A 23,880-nucleotide genomic window follows, 5' to 3' on the forward strand; every position below is an offset into this window, starting at 1 on the left:
TCAGTGACTACAGTGAATGTGAATGGCTGGACAAGTGTCTGAGGCTGTCCCTGGAGAGGAGCACTTGGTGCCCTGTGCTTCTGGTGGCCAGGAAGAAGGTGAGCCAGACAAGTCTCTGTCCTGCTTTTTAACTGCAATGTGCAAGCTAATTGAGAGGCAAAACAGAGCCTAAATCACTCAGAAACCAAAGTTCTTGACATTCAACCTCCCCAAAATTTCCTTTAGAGACAGTTATGCACATGTGTACCAGTCACACAATCTCATGCAGAAAGCTTCAATCTGCGCTAGTGCTGCTTCCAATGACAATGTTCCAACATGTGGTTTATTAATTCCACTGGTATTCTTTGAGAATAATGACTGTTGTTGTTCCTTTTTGTTTTGCTGTACTTTCTGTCATTTTGCTAGCTTGCATCCCTAATGTGTTTTATTATCATGCAGGTCCTTGCTCAGTCTATCTGTTACCTGCTCATTAGAACTCCTGTGGTAGAAAATGTTCCTGCAGGAACCTAATTCTAGTACATTCCAATTTATTTTCAGGCTGAGTGAGTCTGAAAACTCAGATTATTAAGGAGAGTTTGCAGTGATGTATCTGATAGACTGTGTTTTGTCATGTTAAGGTGAAGGGAAATTCATCTATAAAGTTTTAACTTTATATTTGGAAAGCTAAACAACAAAATAAGTATATCTAGATCCTCAAAGAAGCCTGCTTCCACTGAGGCTTAAAGTGACTAGGAGGTCAATGGGCAAAACAATTTAAGGCATTTCTTTGTAGGACATATAGAGGGATATATGGCCATTAGTAATACAAGTTTGTTCTGATGACACTTTCACAATGAAAACCCACTTTGGAATTCTCCAAAATAGCTTGAAAATTTCCAAACAGGTGTTTTTAGCTTAAATTTCTAATAAAACCACTGAGTGGATCAGTGAGTTGAACCTACAGCAAGCTCCAGCAGCACAAAATTTTTATGTGCAATTTTAGGGCTGAGTTCCCTACAGAATGACCATAGAGTTCTTACTGCACTGCAGTTATGGCTATAAAATATTAGCAGTGCTAAGTAAATTACAAGATATCATATGAGAAAGGCCTTCCATCAGGTAACATCTGGGCCTCCAACCTATGCAGAACAGGCCTTATTACTTGTCTCCAACTTATTTTAAAATCATTTATTTACTAAGACTTAGTTTAAAGCAAAAGAACAAAGAAAATAAAATTAGGTGTTTAATCATAGCTAAAAGGTTTACAGCATGCACATTTTCTTCAAAAACAGCAGCAAAAATTGACTGTGATATTGAAAGGGCAAGAGAAAATTAAGCAATGCCTCATCTACTACTTCCAACTCAATTTTAAGCACTCTGGGCCTTTTCTTATAAATGACAATTTTATTGTTGGCATTAGAGAAGTAGTTATCCTGCTCTCTGAAAATGCCTACCACTCTCTGGGCAAGTCTGTGGAATATGTGTAAATGATTAACCACAGGCCAGGTCAGCTCAGACACAGAGCAATTACAGACTGGTGCAGAGCCCTAGAAAACTTTAAAGCCACAGGCCAGCAGAGCCTTTGGATTGAGAGATGCACACTAAGCCACTGGGCAGCCACAGCTGCCAGAAAAAGGCAGTCTTATCTCAACAGCCTCATTCCTGTTCCCCTGCACTGATTTTATTTCATTTCCTGAGGCCGGCCCAGTGTGCACATACCCAGTAGGCATCACAGCCAGCTCCAGGAGGCTCTGGTCTCCAGAAGAGCTGTAACAGCCCAGGAGCATCTTGTCAGACCAGGCAGCCTGAGCAGAGGGAGCCTGGCTCTAGCCCAGTCATGCCTTAATGTGAATATCGTCTCACTTATTACAAAAGACACCAAATAAAACTGGATATTTAGGACTCATACTGTCATGAGAGGGAAAACTGCTACTAAATATTAGCTTATCACTAGGTATCCAACCAATTTCACAGAAGACTAGCAGCATCTCGTTAGGTTTATACATATAAACTGTCATCTGTTCACTCCATTTATGAAATGTGGGAAGGCAGCAGGAAACCTAAGGATTCATGAGGAGTTCTTGGAGAGAAACATCCACTGCTCTCTTTGTCATTTCTCTCAGCCTTTGATTTTAGCCTCATCTTTTCACAGTTCTTTCTCCTTCTTTCTGCATGCCCCCTGCTCCAGCAGAGGCACCAGTCACCCTGGGCACTCCATGTTAGACACTGAGAGAGCTTCTGTGCAAATGTTCAGCACCACTGTCAGCAGCTGGGTGCTGGCTCTGACATTTTACACCACTTGATCCTAATCTAGGGACAAGGGGAAAGGATGGCATGAGGGGATGCACAGGGGAAAGCAGAAGCCACCCTACAAAGCCTGTGACAGAGCAGAACTAGGCCCACAAGTGGAGCTGCAGGTCAGCAGGAGGGCAAGGGTTCAGAAACCCCACTGAGTACACAGGAGCCAGCTAGGGGCAGCTGTCCTGTACAGTGCTGCAGTCTCAGGGACTTACACTACCTTGGCCTCTCCTGATCATTTCCTCTTGGATAGCTGCTATTGCTCCATTTCAAAAGTTGGCAGATGATGCAGAACAAAGAGCTGAGCTAAAACCTGAATTCACATGCCATGGTTCCCAAGCTGCAACCTCACACCCAGAACCACCCTTTGTCACACTTCTGCTTTTCTCTGTGTGCTTTGAGTTTCACCTCTGAAATACACAGAAACACTGGTTTGAACAGAGCTTCAGAGCCCTCAGAGAGGGGGGCACTCCAAGGCACCACACACCAACTCAGGAAGGAACTGTTGAGGCTGTGAAGACCCCTCCAATACACTCTCTTTTGACACAAATAACAATGGCAGTTTCTCAGGAGATGACCAAGTCTTTGGTCTTACTGCACAAAAGGGTTTTGCATTGAGGCCACAGGCCTGGAAAGCAAAGCAGAATATGTTCTTGGCTTATCTACAGCTGCTATCTCATTATTTTCCACCTTGCTGTCCAAAGTTCCCCAGCACACTAGCAGGAGAAACAAGTCTATAAAATACAATATAAATACCAAAAAAAAAGATAAAATACCTCATGTTGTCAATGTGATTTAGCCCTTGGCCAGCAACCTGTGAACAGATTTGAGTATTTGGACAATCTGTTTATAACAAAAGACATGACAGACAGGAATGCAAGAGTGTGTCCAGTAAACATGGTGAAGTGCCAGGGCTGAGGGGATCAGTAATAAATGGAGAAAAACAAGTTATTTTGTTTTCTACCAGCCAGATAAACAGGAAGAGGAAGATGAGGAAGAAAGGGAGAAGTCCTGCCCTGAGCATAGGAGATTCTTCATGGATGGATGCATATTTGCTGCACTGCAGATACATTTACACATAATAAACCTGAATTCATTAATACTAAATATTTATGCTCAGCTTGTAACTCATCCAAAAAAGCAATTATGATACATCATGTTGATGGAGAGAATAAAATCATCAAAATTTGGATCACTCACACAAGAGACTGTGTCAATGCACAGTTAACAGTAAAATCCCTAGTACAGTACATTTAATGGGAATAGTCCAATGCTTTCTAGTAAAGCAATGCAAAATCTGTTTTGCTGTAACACTGCCCTGGTTCCAGGTGGGATGGGGTTAATTTCTTCTCAGTAGCTCTTACAAAGCTGTGTTTTGAATTTGGAATTAGAATGGTGTTAATAATACAGTGATGCTTTGGTTATTTGCTAAGTTGTATTTAACCTAAGTCAAGGACTTTTTTCTTATCTCATGCTCTGCCAGTGAGGAGGTACACAAAAAACAAACAAAAATTAACAACCCCCCCAAAAAAATTTAGCATAGCTTGAACTAAGAGGCAGCTCTTGGGACTGAACTTTGTAATATTTTCCCAGCAGCCTGACATGTCACAGGTGTCATTTGTGGGGGACTGAAAAAGCTGGTGGCAGCAGGCCTTTCACCTCATCATGGGAGGTGAGGAGAGCTATACAGGAAGAGAGTCCTCAGTGCCCATCCTCAGCCTATTTCCAGTCCATTTGGATATCTTTGAGAAAGGGCTAAACAACAGAAACTCCTTGGTTGGAAATGAGTGGGGCTATCAAAAGTGATACCCTGAGATGTGACAGTCAGAGTCCTCTCTTTCTCAAATAACACTTGTTAGAGATTAACCATGTGGCCTTTCAAAAGGCAGCACATTCCCTGCAGAAGTCACTGTCCATGCTGGATATGGCTTCCAGCTCCAACAGCACAGAGGCCTTGGAATCAAAGCCTGGTTGGAGATTGTAGGTCTTGGAATTACCAATAGCTACTCAAAAGATATGTAGCTTAAAGCACAGTCCAAACACACTGGAGGGAATCTGATACAAGCTGATGACAGACACAGGTTTTAGGGGAAGTGGCTGTCCAGTTTGGCACTGGGAATACATCACTACAACATGACCTGCACGAGTTTTGGGCGTCCCTTTGGATAACCCTGTATGTAAACACACGGTGCCAGTGGTAAAACATCAGCTGGCAGGATAAACTGTAAAAGACATAGTATTAAATCAGGCATTTGCAGGGCTCAGGTCCAAAGATACTAATCCTTTCATCAGGATTCAAACTGGCAATATTCCATATAGGAGGACATTTGTTCTCTCTCTGGACTGGATACAAAATTCATCTGTTCAAGAGAGCAAACCCTCTTTTATTCTACTCCCAGTTCCACTACTGAGGAAACACATGGTGGCAGTGGGGAAAGGCATAAAACCTTGTTTGCCTTCTGTGTGTCTCAGAGAGTGACCACAAGTGCAGTGACAATGCAATGACACTATTTGGGGAGGTGTAATGCTCAGATATGGCTTTGTATTGTGTTTCACAAAGCCCAACAGGAACAGGAACATGCTTGACCTACACCAGGATCAAATATCCTCACTCACTGTGTTTTGATGCAGGCCCACCTTAGTAGATGACTTGATCAGATCCTTGAGCTCACAAACAAACCCAAAGCTGGCATTTAGATCTGCTGACAGGGGTCTCAGTGCTGGCACAAGTATGGTATTCAAACTTTCTTTATTTGGAAATAATTCCAGTGATCTAGATTGCCATGAAACTGCTGCCTTTTCTGTAGTGACTGCCATTCCCTCACAAAACTCATCTGCAACAAACAGTTCTCCAAAAGTAAAATTGCCATTCTGATAGAGAAAGATATCTGATGATTTAAGCCAGACAGCAAGTAAAACAAGTTGGAACAACTTCAGAATATTCAGTCTGTGATCATTTCCTTGAGTTTCTGTTTTGCCATTTTGTTTATTCTTGAGGCCAAGCCTGAGAACTTATATCCATCCTTAGATCAAATTCTATGTTGCTAGTTTGGGCAACCACATATAGTAAATATCACTGTAGGTATAAACAATAAAGATGTCTTAAGAATTTCTCTGCTCAATTTCTATGCACTAGGATATTTACAAGGTGGCCAGAGCCAAATAAATCATCAATTTCTGTGGTAGCAATAAAAGCATGATCACTATCTTGAAGGTTCTATTTCACTGTCATACCACGGGATAGGAGTGGGATACTACCACAATAAACAAGTTTATTATTTATGGAAGTGCTTCATTGATCCAAACACAAATCACAGTAAAGATTTACCCAGATATAGAAAGCCCAAGGAAGTATTAAAGGAAATGTTAAAATAATTATTGTGTTATCTCCCAGGTAATTTAATTAATTATTGCCAAGAAATTTCTCCAATTCTTTGTTGGCCATCATATGTGGTAAGTGAAGAACCTCAGCCTGTGGATTTCTGTATGTTTAAGTAGAGCATTTTCAAGGCCAAATTTTTTTTACTAGTATGTGTTAATGCATCTTATAATGTGTGAAATACAGTTCAGGCAAGTCAGTCTGAAAATCAAATCACTTTTGCTACACATACTCTCCAGGCCAAGATGGTAAGTTTTTGGATAATAACTATGCTTTAAAAATAGACTTCTACAATCTAAAAATAAAATCAAGGTTGGATAAGCTGTATTTTAGCAAAAGGAGAAAACTGCTTGTTTTCTAAGGAGAAAACTGCTTGTGGAAGCATGATGTAAAGTATTACTTAGCAGAAACCATCAAACAACTGGCTATTTCCCCACTGTTTTACAAAGCACTTTTGTGCACAATACATAAAAAGATGTATTTAGCTTTACCATCATTATTGCAACTTATGTTCCTAGGATAGTGTAAAAAGCATCAAAATCCACCGCCTTATTAACTTTTCATTCATTAATTTCAGCTCAAAGGAGTGCCATGGAATCATGACAAAGCATGTTTACTCTTTTTTCAATGTCAAATAATCCCTGTCTTTTCAGTTTTTTCTTGTGTTGCTCCTAGATGGAGTTACCCTGTCAACAAAGTGTCATAATATTTCTTGTCAGTACTTTAAAATAATTTCTAGATGAGTTCTTTTAGGATAGATTACAGCACAATAAGCCATTCCATTGCCTTTGAAGGATTATAGCAAACTGCTGTAAAGCCCAGCATATCAATAGGCCTGATTGCACACTGCAGCAATTAGCAAGGGGATACATCTCATTTAGCCATCTCCTCCTCATCTCTCCAGGTGAGGAGGGTGGGTGCAATAACCCACTCAAGCCTCCAAACACAACCCACAAGCCCTCACCTTGCTTTTGGACAATCGAGACCCTTTGCTGCCAGCCTGTACCATACAAAACCCAGAAGAATTGGCCAGGGGCAAATGTCAATGAGACAAGCCAAATGAGAGCATAGATCTTCACAGAATGACAAAAGCACTTGTTCCATATGAGCAACTCTATTTTGCTAGTTAAAATGGCCTAAAGGAAGGGAAGCTGGTCAGGGAGTAGAGTTCAGTGCAGCCTGGGAAAGGCAGGGAAAGTGATGAAACTAAAGGGGCTGCAAAGCTGCTGCAGTAGTGCATGGGGCTGTCTCTGGGAAGGGAAAGGCTGATAGCAACCTTACCCTTTTTACTCAGGTCTAGAAATGTCCCCCTAGAATGGGAATTTTGCATTATAATTAGAGGAAATACCTTTGGGTCTGTGAACTCTCAACTGCCACCAGCTTTCTGGGGTGCAGCCATGCAGCCTTTGAGCCTTGCCTCCTGCCCAGTCTGAGGTCCTTGTGCAATCAAGCCCCACAGGTGATGACCTACTTGAGGAGTTGGATCTTCTCATGAAATAGTAGTTTCCTGTCAGGAATTTCCTAGTTTTGTCTCCCCAAACCAACCTACAGTGAAATGATGTGCCTAATTTCAGATTTTAGAAATACTAGAACTCCCTTGTCCTTCATAAAATATCTCTGACTGACCGACATATAACCTCAGGAAATAAGGTAGATTCCTAGATGGCAAATATCCAAGATTCATCTTTAATCTCAAGGGAAAGAATAGTGACAGAGCTTCTTAAAGATTTTCAGGTAATTCATAGAGACATTACATCCCTCATTACAGTCATCTTAAATGCAGCAGAACTGAGTTGGAGTTCCTGGAATGAAATGAGATACAACCTAAAGCATGCTGAACAGCCCTTTCCTAAGCATCTCCCATTTCCTACTCAGCCTCCTCAGACAGGTGACAAATGCAATCTCTCCATTTATTGGGTCATATTTCATCAAACACAAATGTGTGTGTCACTGTACTCACATCTGTGAGTGCCCTCCATGGCCTCTCCAGATTGTGCTGATGGGGCTGCAGCACAACAGAACCTGCTCCAGCCTCCGTTCAGCACAACTTGGGACAGCAAGGAACACTGACACAGGGAAACAGTTTAATCTGGCAATTAATTCAGGGCCTATGCAGAAAAAGAAATGATCCACTTTTTCAGAAGACTTCTCTAATTTAATTCTCAGCTAAGCAGGAGAGCAGTTTCTATTCTTTCCTGACCTCAGAGATCCTGGGGTGAGCAAATCCCTGAATCAATATCAGAGGTAATTCACCCCAATCTGGGATCAGTTCAGACCTGGTTCAGGGCTAAACATTAGAAAATACTCCCAGACAGCAAGATTCCAGGTGGGATGGTCATACCAGACACCTAATACATTGTGCTGCTAAATCACTTTTATTTCTATACTACTGCAATTACTCTTAAAGGTCCTGACACCCATCCTACAGGCCATGAAAAAGCAAGAACCCAGAGCTAGTCAAGAACACAGGGAACAAGCTACTGATAGCCTCTGAATTCTAAATCAAAAATCTCAAAATTAAAAGTAAATAGTTTATAAACTATTTAGCAGCTCAAAGATTAGCCACAGAATTATCCAAACAGTTATAACAAATTTATAAATCTATGAATAAAATCATAAGCCCCCCTTAAGCAATTTATAAAGCAGAAAAACATCATGTCAATTATTTGCTGTAAAAATGTTTTCTGCTTTAGCTTCTACTTAAGTAGCTGCAAAAATAAATAGCTTAACAGCCTGCAACCATGTTAGTTTGGCACAACTGCATTTAAATTTAACTCTTAAGAAAAAGAATTTATGATTTACATTCACTTTCATTTCAGAAAAACAAAAGAATACACTTTTTTTTCTGTCTTCACATTTATAAAGTAGAGGGCATGGACCTTACAGAGAACAGCCTACAGCATGCAAATCTGCACTGAGGAAATTGCAGAAATGGCTCACTTGTCCCAGGCTGATCACTGGGAATCAGTGAGAGTCAGCTCAGATTCAAAAACTGCTGCCTATCAAGGATGAGATGTTCATTGGATGTGACCTATTTCAAAGTTCAGCAAGGTTCAGATACAAATCCAAACTTTTCTCAATTGTGAAAACAGAGTAAAATACTATACTCAAACTCATTTCACATATGGTTAAATGTAATTTTTGGGCCCAGCCATCAAAAGGTTGTTCTAGAAACCTCTTGGGACAGAAGAACAAAACAGAGGCAATACTGTGGAATTGGGTGTTCTGATGAGCAGGAAAATTGGGAAAATGGATAGGAACAAGTGAAGAGTTACATCAAGAAGTAGCTGAGCTTCATTTAAGGAAAAACAGCTGAATTCAAAAAGAAAGAGAATGGCAAAATTAACTATGTGGGGAAACCTGAGAGAAGCTTGATAACTTTCAACACTTATGGCATGCTATTCTTATTGTACAGATCAGCTCTAATACTTTTGCCATACAAACTGAACAATTCCAGCTATAAAAACGAGTCAGTTAATTATACATGCATATTTGTATGTAAAATAGGTAAGAGTATGTGGCTATTTTTCAGAATATGGTCAGATCTATGGTTCTGGAATTGCATAGCTGGTAATATTTCTAAGCTTTAGATATGCAGCAGAAAACATGTGGACTGATTTTACTTAATCAAACAATTTAAAGTTGGAACTGCTTTCTCATTTAGCTAACAGCCCATAATAACCATTAGAACATGCCATAAAGTTATCATCTTATTTGCATGAATACCATACTAGAGGAAATGAAAGCATTCCAGATTTACACAGTCATTGAGAGGAAGATCAAGTCCACAGTGTATAAACATTAAAAAGACCCTAATTAGAATCAAGTTTTTTTGACAATTTTATTTCCAGCTAATTAGCACTGATGTTTTAGTACTAGGACCTGACTGCACGGTGTTCTGCAATAACGATGATTCATACCTACATTCAAATAAATAATTCAGCAAAGAAATATGCATAGAAGTGCTTTTGTTTATAGTGCTGTCAAAATGAAATACTTGGGGAAAAAAAATAAATGTTAATTGTCATCCACTTTGAACAGGTTGAGACTAGACTAAGTGCTATTTACAGGGAATCAGCTGCCCTGCAGACTGGGAATAATTAGACACCAGAGCAGGTTCTTTGCAACCTGACATGTAAAGGCCAATTTCTGGTGTCTCCACACACTCCCATGCCTGCAAGCTCTCTGTGTCCAGCTGGGAGACTGCAGCTATAGCTGTGTCATTATGTGACACATTTGGGTGGCAGCCTTTCCCAAAACTCTCTTACAGGGAGAGGAGGTCCTGCTGGTAGTATGGGGGAGAGCCCTGCCCCATATCCTGTGGGAGAACAGGGTGATGCACTTGCACAATCTAGCACCCAAAACCAGAGTCAAGTGCCAGGACTGTGCTCCACCCTGGGGCTTCTGCCATGCTCCCATGCAGGGAATATTGCTGCCAGAATACCCCACACCTGCTGTAAGACTGCAAAGGTACGTGGAATTTGCAGGTAGAAACAACAATGTGGGATGACTGCATTTGGAAATGGGTATTTTCACGTCCAAAATCTTCTGTACACATGCAAAACTGTAAAGGTTACAAGTACAAGCCTTAATATTTAATGCAGAATCTGTAGATGAAGCAGCCTGGAAGTACATTAACCACAGAGAGAGACACTTCACAGCCAAACACCAGAAATATATTGACAGTAAGAGGCAGGAAATCCTGAATCATTCTTGTGCACAAAAGAATTACTACATCTAAGGTAATTTTTAACAAAGAAATGATCTCTAGGCATGGATGCTATCAGAAATGGCACAGAATAAAACTAAAACATCAGAATAATGTAAGACTGCTACAAAGGAGGGGACAGGCTATTCAAAGTGTGGAAAACTTTCCTTCATCTCTTTGCTTCACCACACACACTGCCTAAGACTGGCTTAATCCTTCATATCATCATTGATAAAAGCATTCATCCTTTGGAGGCTCCTGTCCTTCTACAGCAGGTGCCCAGGCTGTTCAAAGGTGTAGTTATGGACATTCAAGCCATGGGACAGGTCATGGAGGGGCTGCCCCATTTTGCAGCCACAGTGTTGGCATCAGGGGCATTGTGGATCAGAAGTTGGTCCAAGCAGCAGCATGCTGGTACTTACACATCCTCAAGAGAGGGGAGCATTGCAGTTACCATTGGTCCTGTTTGCTAACAAAACCAGTTTAACAGGTAACCAGCAGCTGCTGAAAAATGGAACCATATTTTTTACTCCAACTTTCTATCACTGTGTATAAACCACCTCAACGACTACAAATAATTGTAATGTCCTGTTTGGCTCCTCTGTAAGTAGCAGTGCACTGATTTCAGATAGAGTAACAATCCAACGTGTGAATACCTTGGAGGTGATGTTTCTTCCCTTGTCCCAGCCCTGCTTTGGGCCAGATACCCAGCTGATGTAGACTAGAAAACTTCACAGGACTAAAAGAATGATGCTGACTTATGGCAGCTAAGGATTTCTGCTTTGTTAAGTATGAGGAGGAGGAGGAAAAGGAAAATTTATTAGTGCAGTTACTTTAAAAGGCCAATTACAATTTTATTAGTGGAAAAGCTTCAGCAGTTTTAGTTATTTACAATTTAAAAACCATGCTATGAATTTAATTGATATAAACTTCCCCCTCTCCAAAATAATTAACACTATTATCAATAAAAATGAATTTGAGTGTGGATCAAGACAGTTTGGAGTAGACTTGGTGGTATTTTCCATTTAGTGAAGCCTATATTATTACCACTTTAATGATCTGAACTTAGACATTCTGCTTCCTTTTACCATATGTCACTTTTATTCTGCCCTTTTGGATTCACATGTGAAAAAGAACAGGCCTGATGTATATTGGAAAAATAAAGTAATTCAATTAATTAAAGCCTTTGTTTTTACATTGCTGACATTCATGAATTGGGAAATAAAATATGGATTCTAAACAAATAATAAAGAATCAACAGCATTAATTAAACCTTTAATAATGAGTGACAGTAATATCCCCAGAGTCTAAATTCCATTTTAACCATGGTAGATAAAAGCTGATGCAATGTACTTGTGGGTTTAGTTCACTAGTACAGATTCATGTACCTCACCTGGTATCTCACCTGAGGATAGTAAAGTCCCTGCTGAAGTCCCAGACAAGGTACCAGATTTCCATGCAGTGACTGATTCTGTTGGATTTAAGCAATTCAGCTCCTTCCTTTTTCCCAGAAAGCTGACATGAGTAGCCAGAGTCTGATTTCACACCAGTTTAACACATCAGTAACATTTCAGTAGTACAATTCAATCTCAAACTATGCCTTCACTTACACAGATAGCCAGCCAAGGTGAAAAATCAGGCCAAAAAGACAATTCCAGAAGCAAGGTTGCTATTGCCTGGAGACAGAAAGGCACATACCTCCCACATTTCTGTGCTCCACAGAGAGATTCCTTTCATCCATTCACCCAGATCAAGCAAATCCACAAATGGAAGAAATGAAGCATTCTGCTTCAGGCTTGGATCCACAGCATAGTTGAGCTAAGGTGCATCCCCTCTGCCATGGACCTATGAGCAAGCAGCTCCTACTGCCTCAGGGGAAGAGGGAAAGTGGGGCTAAGACAGCTCCACCACACCCTCACCTACCTGCTGCACCTGCAGGACAGGCAGGACCAGGGCACAGCAGGACTGGAGCCAAGACATGAACTGGTTCTGCTCTATCCACCAGCTACAACTACTTCTCCTCCCACCCTGACTTATTTCTGTGGCTGCTATCTAAGCTGCTAGCCCAGGTTTGTGTTTTGGTAACTTCATCATGGCCAGGGAGGGAAGTGAAGGCATCTCAGCCCTGTGGCTGCAGTTCCTTCCCAAGCACAATCCTTCCCCAAGCTTCCCCTGGCAGTGCTGCACAAAGCAGTTTAATCCCTGAAGGGAAGAAGAGCTTCCAGTCCCCAGTTCTGAAGCAAATACACATTTATTTTGAGCAGGCTCCAAATACTGCAGAGCTCCCTTCTTTTTTTGCAAGATCCAGTCAGTCATTCAAGCTGACTGGTCCTGGCTGCTGGATTCTGCTTGCTTGCATTTTACAAAGCAGCCATTGCAGCTCCTCATATGCTCCTCTGTGCAAATGGTAGCAATAACAGCTCACACAGACATGAAATGTAGGTATGCAGGCTTAATTAGAGCTAAAAAGATTTAAAGACAAATATTTTCCTTAGAGAAAATCTGAAACTATACTTCAGACACTTGCTTGGACAGGTTCTTTGTACTAAAAAGAGTTATCCACACTGCAGTGTGCTGGAAATCTTTAAGGAGAATAAAAGAATCAAGAGCTCAGAGCAAGCTTTAATTCCAAATGCATCACTGATGTCTATATTCCTGTGATCCCTTGACAGGTTTCTTTAACCAGCCAGCTGGGATTGCAGCCAGGCCAGCAACATTTAGTTCCAGACTAGAGGGAAAGCTATTTGCACATTCAGCCCCCTGCTGTAGATCAGCAGCACTAATAGTTATGGTTATGTTATATAGAACAATGAATTAGAGCTCAAACATTAACAAGCTTTTAGCAGATGTGTTCATTAGACCCTGCTGCAGTGAGTCTGAGCCCAAGCAAAATGCTGAGCTGCCTGCTGCAGTTCTGTACAGTCTGCTGTCATTTCAATAATAGGAGAGGTATTTTTGAACACCTTTGATCAAGTTTTTTTTATTTTTTGCAGAAGTAGCTGAAAATAAGGAGTGTCTCGGTGCCATGTCATCCTTTCCCCTCACCTACCACTTGCACTGACAGATTCCAGAGAAGAAATTCCTTGGCTGATGGCAGAAATCCTGTCACTTCATCAAAGCTGGTGGCACAATCTGAGTTTACGTGCTTGAAAATTTGTCTCAGTAAGGATTTACCTACCATAGCAAAATGTTGTCCTGGATAGCAATTTACCTCCTCTAGCTAAATTAAAAATCCAAAATCAAATTTGTTTAAAACAATAAAACAGAAAATTTATTTTCTTGAACAGACCCCATGTGGAAACTTCAGAAATCTGAATTTTCATAAGCAGATTAACTTTGGCATCTCCCACCATGAAACAAGAATATTTAAATCTAAAAATAGTATGCTAAAGCTGTTTTAAGTTGGATAATTCAGCCAGAGGTGGCTTTCATTTCATCTAGCTCTACATAATTTGCTACAGCTAAAACCTATTTGAGACATGCTGAGCGAAACAGACAAGCAAAGCATCCCCTCGTCCACAGCTCAAAACTCCACTTTAAATCTTGCAAGTCACTGCACACATCTTGTCCTATATTTAAAAGGTCACATTTGACCAAGCTATAATTAATCATACATCCTCACAATTTAATCTATTGGTAGTAGCTTTCTGTAGCAGCATGCAAATCTTTTTGCCCTAGTTCAGCTTCTTTCCAACAAAGCAAGTCAGTTTACAGCAGAAATGCGAAAAGCTAATGCTCATCTGTTGGAGGAGACAAACACAGGAGATGCCTCTCCCTTTTGTTTTCCTGCTTAGAGATCAAGGAGAATGTACATAGGTATGGGGAGGCTGATGTTGAATTATACAATAGCTATGGAGAGATTGCAATCTCTTTGAAGTGCTTTAACTTCTGTGCCACTTTCTCAAGTGCAAAAGGAAGGAAGATACTTATCACTTTGAATGATGCCAGCTTAGATGTGGGGGAGGAGACAAGGAGGAAGAAAGTCACACTAAGGAAAATATATCTTCAATTTGATTAATAAATGTAAACACATCATTAGATTAAATAGCAGGTTAGTTTCCTGACAGGTAGGTTGTCATGAGGAGAGAAAAGAAAGAGAGGAAGATCACAAAACCCAAACAGGTGCTAAGATTGTGGAGCTATTTGGAGCTTGATTCTGTTTCTATTTGTGTGGGTGAGAATCTTTCCATCAACTGGATGCAGCAGGAGTGAGCCATGGGTTGTTTTCTGCAGTTGTGTTGGTGTCAATTAACCAATTCCTACTTTATTCAGCTTATGCACAATTAAAATCTAGATTTAAACCGCAAAATGATTCCTCATCCCTATCCAGGATTAGGTCTGAAGTCCTTTTATGAGGGATTTCTTGTTTCAAGGAGGATATTCGGACCAGGAATAGGCAGGGACACCTTCTGCTACCTGCAGAAATATTCTATTTTCAGCTACCAAAATAGTAGGAGTATTCATGAGGGAAAATTCTGTAAGTGCCTTGAACTGATCAAATCTGGCAAAATTTTAGATTAATAATTTTAGATTTTAGATTATTGAACGGGGAAGGCAGACTACAATGAAAGAGTTTTTCCTTCCACTAACATTCTTTATGAATGGGTACTCTTACTGGGAAGACCATAAAATCTAAAACAAAACTTTGGCAAAGAGGAAAATCTATACCAAGAAAACAAAGAAGAAATGAAATTATTGCCATTTTCTGTTATTTATCAAGGGATCAGAAGTGTCCAACTGTGAATTTCTCTGTTCAAAAGCTCATACTTTTTTTAGATATAAGGATAGCAGAATTTAGTAAAATATACAGACTGATAACCTAAGCAATGAAAGTGTTGCCAATTAAATTATACAGTTGATTAGTACCAATTAAAGCAGAGGGAGAGGGGAAGTTTGGTAATTTAAGCATAGTGTGTGAGAAGACATATAAACTGGCTCCCTTTTTGAGGGCTCCAAATCTGATCACATAATCTTCTGCTGCTTCTTACAGAATTTTGGCCATCTCTGTGATACATATATTTATTTAATCTTACATACCAGATGTATGATATACAGGTAAGCCCATACATATTTTAAAATGATCTGTTGCTTAATCTAAAGCTTTTGTATTAAATAATATATAATTTCCATATGGCATACAGCACACATGGTTTGATTATCATAGCAATAACTTCCACTTATCTCTGTGTACTTGCAAATACTCCCTAGAGACCAATAAAAGGACATATGGCTTAATGGCATCTCTTCAACTGTAATCATTATTACTGGTACATGTTAGAGTTTTAAAGGTGAACTGAGGGCTCGTCAAAGATGAGCTCCTTAATACAGACATTTACTTTTTCTTTCAGACAAAAAGCCTTTGAGTTGGGCTCATGTTACAGTTTGGGTTAAAAACAACCCTTTTATTTGGAGGCACAACAGAAATTTCTTCTCTGTAAACATACACATACAAGTGTGCTCTGTTCCTACCTTGGAAGGTTTATCTCATCCCATTCCAGCAGAACAACTGGCTGTCTCCTATTTGGAAAACACAGCTTTATTTCTGTGGCTGAGAGACAGGCAAAGCATGTAACAGGCAGTGAAAATTGAATCCAGAATTACAGCTTCAGTTCAATTTTTCCAAATTTTTGAGAGCTGTCTGGATCCAGAGAGTTATGACTGTAGGCCAAACATCAAGGTGCAGTGCCTAAACTCACATATGGAAGATGCTTTTAATTTAGAAACTGGGCCAACATCCATGATGGCAGCGAGGACACTCAGTTCTACTCTCCTTCCCAGGGAAGAACCAGTGGGTGTAAATGAGGGAACTGTTTGTACTACAACAACTGCTGTCTGATGCAATGATGGTAAGAGGTCACCAGCTTATGTCTGATACCAAGTAGGGGTTCTCATCCCAAAAGTACAGCTTTACTTGATAGCTGAATCTCCAGCTTTCATCCTAGCAGGTCAGAGGCATCCAGACCCCCTGAACAAATCATTCAGACTCTGCTCCCAACATCACAAATCCACCCAGAAACAGACCCTGCCTGAGGAATGCAGCTTGAACATCACATATCTCATGTGCGATGCTCAACTTAATTCTAGCATCCAAATAAAAGCTCAAATAGTCAGCGCCTCATATTTTCTCTGGAGCTGCACTCAATACCCAGGCCTTCAGAAATGTCATTTGAGTGTGAAGCACAAGGTTGGTTTAATCTTCCGCAGAGCTTCTGGATGGTGCAGTTGTACAAATATCAGACAACATTATTATTTATTGTTTTCCAAACAGGAATAATTAGGATGCATGTGAGTGTTTTTCTCATCAAGATGCACATTAGTAATTCTGGGACTCCACCACATTTACCGTTGTGTACACACAAAAAGTGGAGTTGGCTTATCACTCCAGATGTCTGGTGCAAAAGACATCTGATCCCAACAATAACCAAAGACCTGGGACATTAAACATGCAGATGCAAGTAGCATTTTTAAACCATATTCTACTGCCCCTCCAAATGAACCAGCTCAGAATCACTCTGAATCACACTAGAGTTAACAAGCTGTCAACCCAAGCTACTGACAAAAAGGCCTTTTGCCTCAAAATTTACATCTCCACATCTGCTTAAGAAGTACCTTATTAACTCTTTTCATAGCTCATCTTCTCTCTGTAATGAAAACTGAAAACTTGGTTCCTGTTGTTTCCCTACAGATAATGAAATTATATAGCTTCTGAACTTTAATCTGTCTCAGAAAGTGCAATTAAGGAGTGCTACCTCCATTTTATACATAGAGATTTTTCCATTATTAAAAAAGTATGACAAAATATAAAGGAAGAAAATCAGTCTGAGACTCCTAAAAGGATCAACAACCTCTGATCCAGCAGCTTTCAGCTTAAGGTGAGGAAGAACAGAAGCAAGCAGCCTTACTCAGCAGGTGCAGAGGACACACCCCACTGCTCCCACAGGGGATGAGGGAAGGGTCTGCAGGCAGGACACCCCAGTGCTGCTGCCTCTGGCATCCCTCACACACCTCCATGGTCCCATCGTGGGCACAGCCACAATGAGACATGGTCACTTCTGCTAGGAGCTCAGAGTCTGCAGATAAGAAGCAGGCAAAGCAAGGGGGGGAGCAAAGGAAAATGGGTTTGGTGACTTTCTTCAAGCTTCATTTTCTAACAGCAGAGAGAAAAGAAAATCCTTCTCTCCAAAGCCTTCCTTGGGTAACTTTTTTCCTCCAAAATGCTGCTCATGGCAGAGGAGTTCAAATGAGTCTCTCCAGCCTTCTTCACTGGAAAACAGGATATCCCTCTTTAAGCTCATGTCTGACTTATGAGGAGCAGAAGTTTTTTTATCAGCTCAAGTCCTCTTATTGGAGACTTTTGAAACACATATATAATCTCCAGGAGATCTGTTTTACTGTTACCATCTCCTACTCCTCATCCTTTCTCCCTTCCTCAATATCCATCTCTCCTGCAAATCAGATGAATTGCAATTTTCACAAAAAGGAAAGCAGCAAAGAAGCACATGCAAAAATTCTCTTGCAGGGGAAAAAACAAAAAAAGCAAACAAAAACCACAAACAAACAGGAGGAAGAAAAGACAGAGTTAGGAAGAAAAACATTTCCCAAGAAAATCCATGCAGAACCAGACAATACTTGGTGTTTAGACTTCCAGTTTCAAGCCCAAATGAACCACATCTGTGTGGCCTTCTGCTTGAACATGTAAACAGCTCCAGCCCCAATGATGCTTTTGTCTTAAAATCAGCTCTGGCAAAGCATGACATAAATATTTTTTGCCTCACACAGGAAAGGATTCCATTTGCTTTGGGAACTGTTCAATGTTATCTACTACCCTCCAACTTAAAAGTTTTGTATAGTATGAAAATAAAACCAAACACTATGCTCACACACAAAGAATAACAAGCACAAAACAACTCACAGGTACTCTATAGGCTGAAATTTGTTTGCACAAATTATTCAGTGAGCCCTCATGAATAATAAATGCATTGTGGAAGCCACGACTAGCTTATGAATTATTTATTAACTGAAATATGGGCTGAATTTGTCAGATAACCTTATTTTCCACAAATCATTCAACCATCTCCTACATTAAATGGTACCAACTGGTCTCCAAATAGCCCTACCTGCAAAATCTTTGTTTTCTGTGGCATGAGAGGAGCTTTTAAAATCAAATTTCTGGAGACCTTCCATAATATTGTCTGTCAAAGCTTTGCTCAAAAAACAAGTAATTATCCAGAACCAATATTAATGCCATCCTATATTTTAATTACCAAAGGCTATAATGTGACAGCTTGGCACCTATCCTATCAATCCCAAGTCTGAAAAGAGAGTATGGGTGGAAATTACCTACCACATAATACTTTAGGAATAGTCCTGCCAATCACAGTGCCTTTAAAAGGAGTCATTATTTTTGAGTTGTCTGGGAGAGAGAGAATAACTAAAACACCCCAGTAAGTGAACGAACATGACCAGAAATTTAAAATATTTAATTTTGAAGTGTTTTAAATTGCTTGGGAAATTAATTCAAACTTGACATTTTATAACATAGCCTCTTTTCTTGAAGATGTTGCTCTATAGCCTGTTTAACCAAGGACTCTGAAAGTAATTTATCAGTATATGTAAAAGTCTTCCACATGGGAGGTACTATTGGTACACAGAAATTGTCCCACTGGGCTGGACCTGAAGTCTCTTTAATGCCACCCAAACTTTACAGAAGCTTGCAAAAGCCTGCAGCAAGCAGCCAGCTCTCCATCACACTCACAAACATCACAAGAGCAAGCTGCTGCTCTTGACCCAATTCCTGCTCGGTGCCAGAGGCACACGGAGGCGTTATCACTGCATCCCTCCAGATCCAGGCACCGCTCATCCCTGTCCCTTTCGCAGCACTCAAGAGGAAACCTCTCCGTGCCCTCTTTTCCCGAGCATCCCAGAGCCAGATAAAACTTGACCGGGCGTGAACGAGGGACCCTCCCCTCGAACAGCCCGGTGCTGTTTCAGGTGACCTCGGCAAGGCCAGCCAGCAGCGGGTGTGACACAGCCCTGCCGTGCCGAGCGCTCCCCGCCATGCAGGCGCGGCTCCGCCGTCGCACGCGAGGGCAGCGGCGCCGGCCGGGGCTGCTCCTCCCCAGCCGCTCACACCTTCCAGGACAGCCACTGCGAGCAGCGCCGGGGATGCTCGGCCCCGGCCTGTCACACCTTCCAAGGATGGCCACGGCGAGCAGCTGCCGCCTGCATCAGCCGTAGCAACAGCTCAGGTGGGATTTCATCCCCGTTGGGCTGGAGCGGCTCGGCACGGCAGAAAGCCGCTAATGATCGCGCCGTGCCGGGCTGAGGAAGGCGCTGATCGTGCCGTAATTGTTGCTTGCTTATGCAATTGTAAGGAAGGATTGCTGCAGCAGTGCCAAAAAACCCGAGATGCTCGTGACCTTTTGTTTTGCTCGCTGCGGTCTCGGGCAGTTTCAGCAGCGTGATGGCTCATGGCAAGCAGCAGCCACTGAAGTATTTATTCGGGGTACAAATGAATAATAAACAGGACCTGAATCAGAACCCCCTACATCAGCATTCTTACCCTAAAAATGTCAAAATGCAACGAGGCTACTCACAAATAAACCATACAGAGATGAAAAAAAATAGCATTTCCCCAGTGGTTTATTGCAAATTCAGTTTAGGAATAAGTTCATCCCAAATGCTATTCCAGTAAATAAAGGAAGTTGAACTAGATCATGTTAGCCTTCACTGCCCCAGGAAAAATTGTGAGCTTGGGAAAAGTGGGAGAATATACTAATTAAAGATCTATTTATTAATAGATCCGGTTGGAATCTATTTCTAGTTTCTCATCTGGACAAATACAATGAAATCAAAGTGGAAGAAAATGTACCATTTTCTGCAGCGTTGGGTGCTTCATTCTCTTTTTCTTTATAGCTACTATGTCAATTCAACAAGTATTCTACCATAGCTGAGATGTGGTTATTGCCATAGGATGTGTTATCAGCATGGCCAGGAAATGGTTCACTTGAGGCAATTAGAATTGACATACAAGCCTTCATTATAAAGACAAAATTGGGAGGGTTTACAACCACACAGGCTTTTTTCCTGTGTGGATATAGTGTGACCTGACCACAGACTCACCACACATTCCCATTAAAAATCAACAAAAAACAAATCAAAAGCATCAGTCTGCAAGAAAGAGGATAAAGACCAAACTGTCTTAACAGCTTCCTCCATGAATAGGCATAAAGGCCCTAAAAGAATAGCAACACAGATGTTACAAGAAGTGGAAACCCCATCTTATGAAAAATAGTCACAGCCTGCGCCTTGTTGAGAAGATCTCTCTCCTTCTGATGATTTGAGGCACTTGATAAATAAAAAGAAAATAAAATTTAAAAAAAAATTCAGAGGCTGAGAACTCTGCTCCCAAAATTACTTCCTTTAGGCTGAAAATTAAATATTTAATCATGTATGCAATGAGATTCTAAAACTGCAGTGGGAGAAAACTGGCTAATTTTAGGATTAGGATAAATTTGCTCCTGGATGCTTCACCAGATTATGAGAGACATTTGTTCTAAAAAATGCACCACTGCATCTCCTGTTCCCCTGTGTTCAGGTGAGTGGGCTCTGAGTGCATCCTGTGAAAGCCTTACCCACCACAGGCTCAAAATGCTCAGGTTAGGGCGTTCCACTGTTTCCTATGCACACACACAGAGAAAGATGAAAAGGACTGGGAAAAGAGATTTGCATCTCTTTCAGCAGAAAGTATTGCAAAGAGACAAATGAGGACACAGCAGTAAAAGCAAAGCAACTACAAAGCTTCAGGTGGGGCAATCAGAGTATGAATCATCTGAGGAACTTTGCCACTGCTTGTCAAACAAATTATTCATCAAATTACATCTGCTGGTCTTGGACTGGTTCTAATAAATATCCCAAGCTTTAAAAAGCACAGTAGTAAATCAGCAAGATTAGATATCTTTGTATCATGTAGTCTCATAAACACAAAGAAGAAACTGGAAATTCTTGCAAATTGAAGATGCCACTGAAGAGGCAAAGAATCAATTTTGATTAAACAACCTGAAATTTGTTTTAGTTCAAACTAAAAATAGATCAATGCTTTGACTTCACAGAGAAGGAGAGAAAAATAGCAGGCAATGCATTTCTTTGTCAAGCTGTCATTTCGTGTTCACCCTTCTAAACAAGTTCCACTCACCTCAGCTACCTTAAGGCTACTGCAGACTTTTAAACCAACAGCTTTGGCAGGTCTGCACCATATGGGCACTGCATCCCCTTGTAAATTCTAAGTTACTTACAGCCGTACAGTAAATATTCAGGCAATCCTGATCATCCAGGCACCTTCTGCTACAACTTTAACACCTGGGTCACGTTGGTAGAGACATCTACATTGGGGCATAGTGCAAAATTTAATCTGAAAATGGCTGAATCTGAGCCCCATCTGCTCATGGATGTAGCTGTGGTTTTCAAAGCTATAAGATCCTCAACTCAATGAACCCAAAGGTGACTGTTGTGTGCTGTGAAACCTTGCAGTCACCAGAACTCTAGTGCTCAATACACACATAAAACTGCCAACACAACAACCAGTTCATCTAAACTTTGCAGGGGCTGCAAGTCTCCTGAAGCACTGGGATTGTCCAAAACCAGTCTGTCTAGGAAAGGCTACTTTAGCAAGCAAGCACCTCAATTTTCTTCATGTGTACATCTGCTCTCCTGTGTTGATCTACATGACTAAAAAATGGGGAAAATAGAAATTCAGGTATGCAAACAGTTATATTAACAGTCCTGGACTTAGGTCAGGAACCAAGGCAAAGAACCAAAAATTAAATGTTTAAATGAAACAAAGTTCAATTTTTATCTTTCAATGAAATTAAAAGTCCTTCCTCAATGCACAGCCTAGCACTATAACTTGCTAAAGAAAGATTATTCTTAGGTCTTCTTAGAGATCTTACACCTTTTTTTTGTTTTACTGAGAATTCACAGAAGGTTTCTGTCTGCTAGAGAGGACACAGGAGAAATGGTTTCCAGTTTCCAAACCAAGAAATAGAAAGGGTGAATTGTGGGACTGCAACTTGCTAACAACACACAATTACAACTGACCATCCTGTTCCTTTTGTTTTGGCAGAAAACAACTGAGAATTCCAATTCCTCTGCTGCCTCTCTCCTCCTATTTCTGCTTCACTGCCTCTGGCCATGGAGAGATTCTTCCAGCAGGTTGACAAGCACTATGGAACAAATGGCACCTTAAATCACTGATGGTTCACAAAGCACATTGAAAAACATCAACCACTTTGGCCTTCAGATGATCTCAGTCTGTGAGGTGTCTCCTTACTCAGGCCCCCTTATACTGCCCTGAGACTGCTCCTTGTGCATTTCACTGAAAGCCAACACTGGCACATTTTCCTGCTGTCATCAGCACAGAAAGCAGAGCAAACCCTCAGGACAGAACACACACCCAAAGGATCTGGAGGGTACAGCCTTGCAGGGACAGCAGACATGGGTGAGCATTTAAGCAAGCAGGCTTTATGTTTCCAGTAGGTTGGTTGGTTTAGTTGGGTTTTGGGTTTTTTTCCCATCCCACTCCTACATTCTACCATATTTAATCTGGAATCTCACCTTATGTGAGAAGATGATGAAAGATGTTGCTGAAAGCCAGGCCATCTGCAGCCTGTGCCACTTTTGGTAGTGTTTTAGGTCAAGAAACAACTTAGAAGTGAGCATATCCACTGAATCCATATTCAGTGGTCACACTTGAAGTTTTTATCATGTAGATGTTTGAACGTGAAGTGACCTTTAATTTCAGTATTTTAAAATTACATATCAAAAGAAAAAATTTGGACTTGGCCTTTATAATTCATTTCACAGGAAAAACAACCAACCAACCAAAACCAAACAACTCTGGTTTTGGTTTTAGTTGGAAAACACAATTTAAAAAACGCAGAATTTCCTAAGAGCCAGAATTTTAGAAGTCTACATAATGCTTTTTCAATTCCTCACAATTATTTTTTTAGGAGAAAAACATAACTGTGAAGCAGAGAAAAAAATTCTCATGGCATACATAGTTATTACCTAATGATCTGTAGCACAAAAAGGCACAAAGACAATAGATGCTGGATTATTATTTGCTGCATTTGGAGGTATTAGACCAGGAGAACTCTAAACACTTGGAATAATTTTTACTTTTGCATAATTTATTTTATGTGCTTCTTTGCCTTACTTTGATCTCATCTTCTTCAGAGCACCATTCCTGAGCTCTGTTCAGTAAGCAGGGAAAATAGTGGGGATCTCTACCCACAGTTTTCAAAGCAGGCAGCTTCTCACTCTCAGCATGTTCTTGCCTGCTGCTCAGATTAGGAATGGAAAAAGCAACATTACACAATATTTCTGCTAGAGTACACACAGGCCTAATGTGCTTTTAGGTGTTATAGGCAAGCAGGAGATAGACTGACAGAGGTTTCTAGGGGAGGTAATTTTTTGAACAAACAAGAAACTAAGACAGGAAGAGAAAAATTATTCCAGC

General features: G+C 40.7%; 1 protein-coding gene across 2 annotated transcripts in view; it reads right to left on the reverse strand.

Moving 5' to 3' along the window:
- The window catches only part of NYAP2 (neuronal tyrosine-phosphorylated phosphoinositide-3-kinase adaptor 2), a 127,061-nt gene that overhangs the window by 86,311 nt on the left and 16,870 nt on the right, over positions 1 to 23,880 (reverse strand). Inside the window, exon 1 of one of the 2 annotated variants that reach the window (XM_018913056.3) lies at positions 12,063 to 12,228. The exons of the other annotated variant lie outside the window; for it this stretch is intronic. The gene's annotated coding sequence lies outside the window, so the exon portion shown is untranslated. Of the gene's footprint in view, positions 1 to 12,062; positions 12,229 to 23,880 lie in introns of those variants that run through there. 2 annotated transcript variants of the gene reach the window in all.

The sequence above is a fragment of the Serinus canaria genome, chromosome 9 (assembly GCF_022539315.1).
Source record: "Serinus canaria isolate serCan28SL12 chromosome 9, serCan2020, whole genome shotgun sequence".
Taxonomy (NCBI): domain Eukaryota; kingdom Metazoa; phylum Chordata; class Aves; order Passeriformes; family Fringillidae; genus Serinus; species Serinus canaria.